This window comes from Pyrgilauda ruficollis, unplaced genomic scaffold (genome assembly GCF_017590135.1).
Source record: "Pyrgilauda ruficollis isolate IOZ18807 unplaced genomic scaffold, ASM1759013v1 scaffold217, whole genome shotgun sequence".
Taxonomy (NCBI): Eukaryota; Metazoa; Chordata; class Aves; order Passeriformes; family Passeridae; genus Pyrgilauda; species Pyrgilauda ruficollis.
This window is the reverse complement of record NW_024521095.1, coordinates 214,239-222,500: the sequence shown is the minus strand read 5'-3', so window position 1 is coordinate 222,500 and position 8,262 is coordinate 214,239.

Genomic DNA, 8,262 nt, shown 5'->3' with positions numbered 1-8,262 from the left:
TGAAGAGCTGCTGTTCTTGATGACTTACTGAACATGCTAAGCTGGGTATATGTATGTATATACTTCTGAGAGAGACTCTACTCTGCTGCTTACACTTGTTGAGGAACTTCCTAGGTAATGTTCTTCTTAACCTGCAGCTGGATAACATCCTGAATGCTCTCTTTGAGTTGGTTTTGGGGCAGGGGTAGGTTACATAACCCCAGCTACTGCTCAGATGTCCTGTACAGCTGCACACAGCTTAGCAAGGAGAGCAAGTAACATACAAATGTTTGATTAGCTTTTATTAGTATTAGAAAAATTTGAAGTCTCTGGAAAGCAGGCATCTGGAACCTTCCCTGTCAGCTGTGGTAGAAGAGCTGTGAGCTTTCTGTCAGTGCAGTGTCATTATCACTGCACAGCTTTCCTATCTCACTGTGTAGGCAATGAAGTGTTGTGTTGGCTGAGCTCTTTGATTTCCAGATGTATGGGAAGTTAAGACCAACTTTGGCTCTTGTGAGCAATGAGGAGCAACATTTTTCTAGTGGCCTTGGAGTTTCAGTCTTGTAAATTGGAATTTGCAGTTTCTCAGCCGGGAGTACCCTTTGGCAAATGGTCTCTCATCACGCTGCCTGGCTTAGGAGCAGTGCAAAAGGGTAGCTGAGCTGGGACTGTCACTGTTCTGTGCTGCACCTCTGGAAGCCCAGGGCTAGTTTTCACTTCAAGTGCCGTATCACGTAAGTACTTGTAAACTTTGTGCTTGAAGTTAGAGTTGGCAAGGTTCCCTGCATGTCTTCTGTAAGGTAAGATAGTTGTTGCAACCTTTGTACATAGAGATAGAACTTGTATTTTATCCTTGCTGGAGGAATTTCAGTGTTACATACAGACAGCATGTTCTGGTCAGGCTGATGGTCTCAGCCTGTGATCCCAGCAGCTTGGCTTCCCTGCCTTCTAATTCCATGGTCATCCCATTATCCCAGCACTAGAGCAGCCAGGTGATAATGTGCTCACACGAATGTGTTTGCTGCAAAAGACCTGTACACTGTTATTTTCAGGATTTTATTCTGCAGATGGTTTTCTCTTGGATGACCATTGAAATTCCTGCCGTGCTAAGAATTACAATCAGTTCTCTCTTCAAGCTGTGGGTTTGTGACTGAGTAGCAAAGCATTTTGAGAAAATGTCATTTTCTTACAAAGCAGTATAGGCTTGTGAATAGAGATTTGCAATCAAATAATCTTCAAAAGGTGACTTCCCTCTGTAGCTCACTCTAACCTTTTTAGTAAGGAAAAACTAACATTCTTTTACCTCAGAGTGAGAAATTGTGTGACTCTGGTACAACCCTTGAAGAAAGCAAGGGCAAAGATGGGGGCAGTGCTGAACTCTGATAGGCAAAGTCAGGTGCTGGGCACAGGGCCAGCAAAGACACTTCTACCTCTTCCCGGGGCTGGGCAGGTGTGTTGGCCCCTGCTGGCCCCCGCTCCTCAGCCCTTCAGTGCTCCAGGAAAAGAGGAGGGTTCTTTGTGCACCTCTGGGCGAACACGGGGACCTTGAATGTAGCTCTGATGCTCCTGAAAGAGCCAATTTTTAGTGGAGAAGCACCTGCAGTAAGAAGTGCCAGAGGGTGGGAGTATGGCATCACTGACTGGAACCCTGCAATTTCTGCCCAGCACAGCACTGATGCATGTGCTGTGGGTGCATGAGAAATAGCTGCTCCTGTGTGAGCTGATTGAGCACTGGGGCATGAATTAATTGGGTGCTCATGTGAGCTGTCTAAAGGCTTGTTTGTCAATAGATTGAGTGCTTGTGCATGGAGTGGTTGGATGCTAAGGTCTGAATAAATTGGGCACTCGCGCATAAGCTGTTGGGGCACTAATGTGTGAAGCTTTAGGACATTCCCGTGTGAAAGGATGGGATGCTGTTCATGGTGTCATGGGTTGTTCATGCGTAAAGCTATCCGTGCTCATGCCTGAGCTGATCCCGTGCCTGTCATGCATGCCTGCATGGCTCCTGCACTGTCTGCTCAGCCACTTGCACACTGGTTGGGCTTTGTGTTTGCTGCCAGCTGGGAACACGTGGCCATCCATTCACACATCTCCCTCTGCCTCGAGTCCTGGCTGGCCAGCAAGCACACAACAGTATTTTCTGCAGGAACTGGCCTAGAATAAATCCAAACCCAAACAAGCTTTTGGGCAGGAGCTGATAACTGTGTGACAGGCCATCCAAAAAGAGCTTTTATGTTCTGCATCCAAGGGAATTGACAGAAGATGATGTTGCTCTCACCTGCCCCTGGATACTGAGCACATACTTGCAGCCAGTGCTGACAAAATCTTGTGATGAGATCCACGGGGTCGATGGTGTGCTGGCCTGGCTTTTATATTCCGTTAAATGAATCAGTGCCTGCATGAGTCACTAGAACCCTGGACCCTGGTTTCTCCTGATTCCCAGGAGGCCCATGGCTGCCTTTTTGGGAAGGCAGTGGGTATGGGGATTCAAGAGCCTTTGGTTTCCCAATAGAAGTACATGTGCCCTCCCAAAAAATTCCGGCCAGTGACCAGAGGTGCTGTGTAGAGCTGAAGCAGGAGCTGAACTAACCTATGACTTCAAATAACCTGAGCAGTAACATGCTGGAAAATGTCCATCAGCAGATACTGTAAGAAGCAGGAGAAGCTCTTTTTCTGAGCATCCAGTACTGGAGGTAGAGCTTCAACAAAGCGGAGCTGGAATGAACTAGTAATCGAAATAAGCCTATGTCTATCAGTTGGAGCTGTAGGAAGCCAGAACTGCTACACAAAAGCAGGAGTTTCAACAAGCTGGACCTGAAATCACCTTCAACTGAAAACCAGCCAAAGCTATAAGAAGCTGGAGTGTTCAGTGACTGGAATTGAAATCACCTGAACTGAGCAGCAGCAGCATCCCTCCTCACAACTGTGCAGGAGCTGGAGCTGCAAGACAGAGCCAGAGCTTTAAGAAGCAGCAACTGAAGTTAGCTGGGGCTTCCTGAGTAGTAACATGCTGGACCCTCTGTCAGCAAGAGCTGTAGGAAGCACGAGCCTCTTATCCAGAGCATCCAGTCACTGGGGTGTCCATTAGCTGGAACTGCAACAAGCTGTGGTGTCCATCAGCCAGGGCTGCCTTCTAGCCCTGCTGAACAGAGGAGCATCTGCTATCCATGGCCCCTGTTAGCCAAGGCCAAGGGAGAAATGACAACAGGAACTCCTGTCCTGCTGGCACAGACCCTGCCTGAGCAGGGGATGGGAAGGTGCCAGGGGAGAGCTGCAGCAAGCAAGTGCAGCCCTATATTACCTGCATCAGTCCAAAGGGGCACAGGGATCACCTCAGCCAGGGAGTAGGGCAGGCTATGAGAACTGGGACACAAGTCAGCAGATCATGGCTAAAACCTGATGCTCTTATCTCTCTTCAAGTCATGATGCTTATCTGATGACAAATAAACTTTGCTTTGTAATGAAACAAGCGGCTCCTTTACTGAAAGAGGGGAAGGTACAAGCCCAGCAGTGTGGTATTTGATCCTTTAAGCATGTCTGGTTAAGGGTTTTTACTGCTTTAAACTGCCTTTTCTAAACCTTTGGTTGAAATTCTATCTCTGTAGCCTTTCTAATTATATTTATACTTTCACTTGACACTGGGTGGCAGCAGCTCTATGAACACACTATTCAGTAATCCATTTCCTTCTCCTTCAATATTTTCACAGTTCAAGTACCAGAGCAATAAATTGGAAGTGCTTATCACTTTTTGACATTTCTATATATATTTATGCAGAATAGTCAACAAGTTAGATGATGTCTTTCCTCTTAAAAAGAGGAGAAAGGTACATTTTCATAAAATTTCTGGCTCAAATGTTCCTTGAGGCGGTGAGGGGACTGAAAAGGCCCTCTCAGGTTTCTGGCTTTTGCCTTGCCTGCCTGATTGGCACACCCACAGTATTTCCCTTTCAAGCTGGTTTGTTTCCAGATCCTCTGCTCTCACTGTTGCACTTCTTGGCTGCAAATTTCAGCCTCCCACATTCTCCCCCTTTTCCTTAACGTGGTTGTTAAATTAGTTAAATCTGTTAAATTAATCAGTTACGTTGCTGCTACTCCTTTTGCACATTATAACAACTGTTAAATGCAAGTTTTTCTTTCCAGGGTTCAGTCCTCTTTAAGGGATGAGTGTTTCATCCAAAAGTACCAGATTTCATGATTACACCGACCCCTAGGGGAATTCTTGTGGAACTGTGTTCTCTTCCTTTTCAAAATGCCTTTTCTTTCCTTTGCTGTGGTATGAAATTGTCAAGGGAAAACATCCTGTGTGGGGAAATCAGCAAGTCACCAGCCACCATCAGCCTGTGAAAAAAAAGGACAGGCCAAATTCCACCCTCTTTTGGCTTTAGACCATTAGGAGTCTGTTGCAGTGAGAGCTTTAAGAACATTCAGGAAGAGACAATGATAATATGGGGTATTTTGGAGTTTTTTCGTTTGGATGGTTTGGGTTTTCTGTGCTGTACCTCTATACATCAAATATAAAGAGCAGCACCCTGATAGGTCTTAGGCAGAAAGAACTTGAAAATCATTAAGCCATTTTTTGACCAGGGCTCAAATCTGCAAGCCTTCTCTAAGGGAAATGGCCAGGAGAAAAGCCAAATCGATGTGCAAAACAGGTGGAGTTTAAAACTGGAAGACAAAGCTGTGCTTTTCTCCTGGCTGAGAAGACAGTCAGTTGCAGACAAGAAAATACTTTTCACTGCTGTTTGATGGCAATGAAAAAGAGCCCATCTCTCAGGTATGGGGCTCTGTGGACTCCTGGCTTGGCTTTAAGGACAGCCAGAAGTAGTGATGTGCACAGGCTCACTGTACAATAGGATTCACTTTTTAACCCAGTGGTCACTCCTGGGCCTGGTGTCATTAGGACACGTGGGGGATGCCACCTGCTAAGCTGGAATTTCGGATTTTCCGTAGGCATCAGGCTCTGCACGCAAAATCAGATGCAGTAGTTTCCAACAGTTGTCTTGTAACAGCTGCTCAAATAAATCCATAGTTTATAAAATTCAGTGTGACAATGCCCATTGTTAAGAATCTCACAAGCTCAACCAATAAACCCAGCTGAATCTAATCAATTCGTAGTGAGCTCATTGCAAAATAGATTTCAGAGAGCTTGACACAGAGCCACTGCACATCAGGAGTCACAATGAGCTCACGTTTGGGAATTCTGCCAAAGGATGCACCTGACCCCTGAGTTAAATCCTGGATAGCTGCTCTCTTGCTGCTATCCCCAAGACAGACAGCTGGGCAATATTTATGTGGCAAACAACAGATAAAGGGTTTACAAGAACATAATTACCCACCTTTTCCATGCCTGATGTGCAGCTCAGTTTGCTTTGAACTCCATGTCTGGCACCATCTTTCCCATGATGTACAGAAGAACCAAGCCCTCACCTCTTCTTTTGGTTACAAGAATGGCACCACAACCATGGGAACAACATCCCTGAACGTGGACATGCAGCCACTTTGGTGGTGAGAAATACAACTGGGAAACAAATGTCCGTACTGGGTGCATTCCTGGGCGCATGTTGATTTACCCCTACTGGTTTAGCTCTATACCCAGATGTAAAGAAGTCAATCAGAAATGTTCAGATCCATGCCAGGAAACAAAACAACTGTGCTACAACATGCAGGCACAAGAAATTTAAGAAAGAAAGAGTTCCAGTCTTGTGCTGCCTTGCAAAATGTGGGAAGGGAGGAAGAATTCAGGACGGTGTGCTATGTTACAGTTGGGAAGGCTGGTTTTAATTTTCTCTTCTTTCCCACACTTTCTACACAATTTTGAGGAAGTCAAATTGTCAAACTGTCAAAGGAGTCAAAACCCAAAGTAACACACAGCTCTCTAGAGGGACTTCAAAATCATGAAGGGACTTAAATCTCTCAGGACTTTGTCAGACAAAGATAAAAATTCTTTTTGCCACTGCACTGTATCCTCTCTCAAGTGCTCACCTGCATCTCCACTCTGATCTGGTAGTTGGGGGAAGGCACTTGCATCTCACCAGCTCAGGCTAACTGTTCTCTGTCAGGAACAATCTCCATCCCTCCTGCCTCCTAAGGCAGGTTCTCTTGTGGCAGAAGTGCAGGGAAAAAAGCACAGCTACAGCTGAGTATCTGAGGGAGCCACACCATAAAAGCAAAGCTGACAGGACAGAAAGGCAAAGCACAGGGAAGATCACCAGGGACAGAACTCAGACAATTACTAACATATCCACAGCATGCCCAAAACCTGAATGTCAAAATCCCTTATTCAATGACTTTAAATTAGAAAACGCAGCAATAAGCTTAATCTGATCATCATCATCCTAATTGTCCATTCAATTCTCCCATGATCTCCTGCACTGTGACACGACTTGAGCCTGACTCACTCATCCCCTTGTTTTACATCAGCCTAACTCCACTGGTGTTGGGCTGAAGTCTGAAGAACATCTGTCTGTAAGACAGATGGTGTGAGATAAGTATATTTAGTCTCTCCTGTATCAGCTTCTGCTTGTTCCTGGAAAACTTCCCCTCAGTCAACTGCATACATGTCAGAACTAGAAAGAATTGAATGTACATAGGAACTTTACATAAATACAAAATAATCTGTGACCTCAGTTATTACATTCATTTTCTCAACATCCACTAGGGAAAACAAAATCTGAGTGCAGGACATGCTGCAAGAAATTACATCAGTGGCTCTCTCTCCAGGGTAGCCTTTTCTGCCTCAGTCTCTTCTGAATCACATAGACAAGAAGTATAAATCCAGTCTTTGAATCTGGACTGCTGTATGGAATGTGCTTGTAAAAAATTAATGTTCATCTCATTACATTGTAAGCTTACTTTATTTGCACACAAATAAACAAGCTAAGTTAAATTTTAGAAAGGAAATATATCCCACAGCTGCACAGACTTAATGCTAACTGCACTAAACTTATCATACAGATAATTTTTCACTTAAAAAACCATATATTCCCCCCATTATTATTTTTCTATATGTATATATAAGGAAACTACATATAAATACAATGGAAAAATACATTCAAAAGCTTTTTATAAAACTTGGCACAATATTATTTTGACTGTAATAAAAATATTTATGAGAGAAAGAGATGCACAGAGAAACACAAATACATAATGTCTAGTGCTTTGTCTAAATCCTGAAAATAAAGTTTTGTCTTTGGTATTACTAAACAAATAAGTTAAGTCGCAACCATCTAGAGTCCCACCTTACAGCCTCTGCTCCATCCTCTCTGATTCCACTTTGCAGAGGCTTTGCTGGCTGCAAATTTCCATAATAATTTGCAAACAGGCAGAGAAACAAAACCAGCTAAATGTGTAGTGTCTTCTTTCAAGGGCTCCATCCAACCTTCATTAAATTCAATGGAAAATATTCTATTGCCTTATTCAGGCTGAAGGCTATGCAAAATATTTAAATTGATTTGCTGTCAAACCGATAGTCACCCACCAGTAAAAAATAATTATAACCATGCAACAAACCATGGAACTGCCTCTGAGGCATTCCCTCTCTCATTTTCCCCTTCCCAGTGGGAGAAGTCACTCCCAGCAGCCAGAGAGATGATCCAGCAGCCATGGGTAACTGAACCCTGAGCACACAGTACGAGTTGCCCGGGAGGTTTTCCATCCACTGTGGGAAATGCGCTAAAGCTGCGGCAGCTTCAGCCTGGAAATTTAGATTGGACTTGGTCTCAGCAGGAGCTGAAATAAATCCAAGCAGTGGCTGCAGATGCATCCATCCCATAAACCCCGCATGAAACCCACGAACATTCCTGCTTCAACAGCAGCTGGGGTTCATAACACAGAGTTTTCCTGTATGAGCCACGAATGCACAACATCTATCTGCATTTTTTCCCTGCAAGGTAAAAGCTTTTTGTCCATCTATTGTATCTTCACACTACACGAAAACAAAACATTTTAAGAAAGGCACATGGCTCTTTGAAGCAGTAAGGGAAATGCACACCATGGTCTGATTCTCTAGGCAACTTCTATTATGCATACACCCTTTCTTTTGACCAGTCTCACATATTCAACCTGGTGCAAAACTTGACTGACAGACAGGCAGCTTACACAGTGATACCCTTTTAGCTGTGGCTAAATCAAATCAACCTTTCAGTAAAAGTCTCTTTTCTACACATTTCTGGATCAATGCAATACAGGACACTTTGGGGGAAAAGTGAAACACAGCAGAGAAAAAGAAAAATAAGCGCCTATAGTTTTAGCTACTGACAACTGTCACAGCTGTTGGCTTCTGAT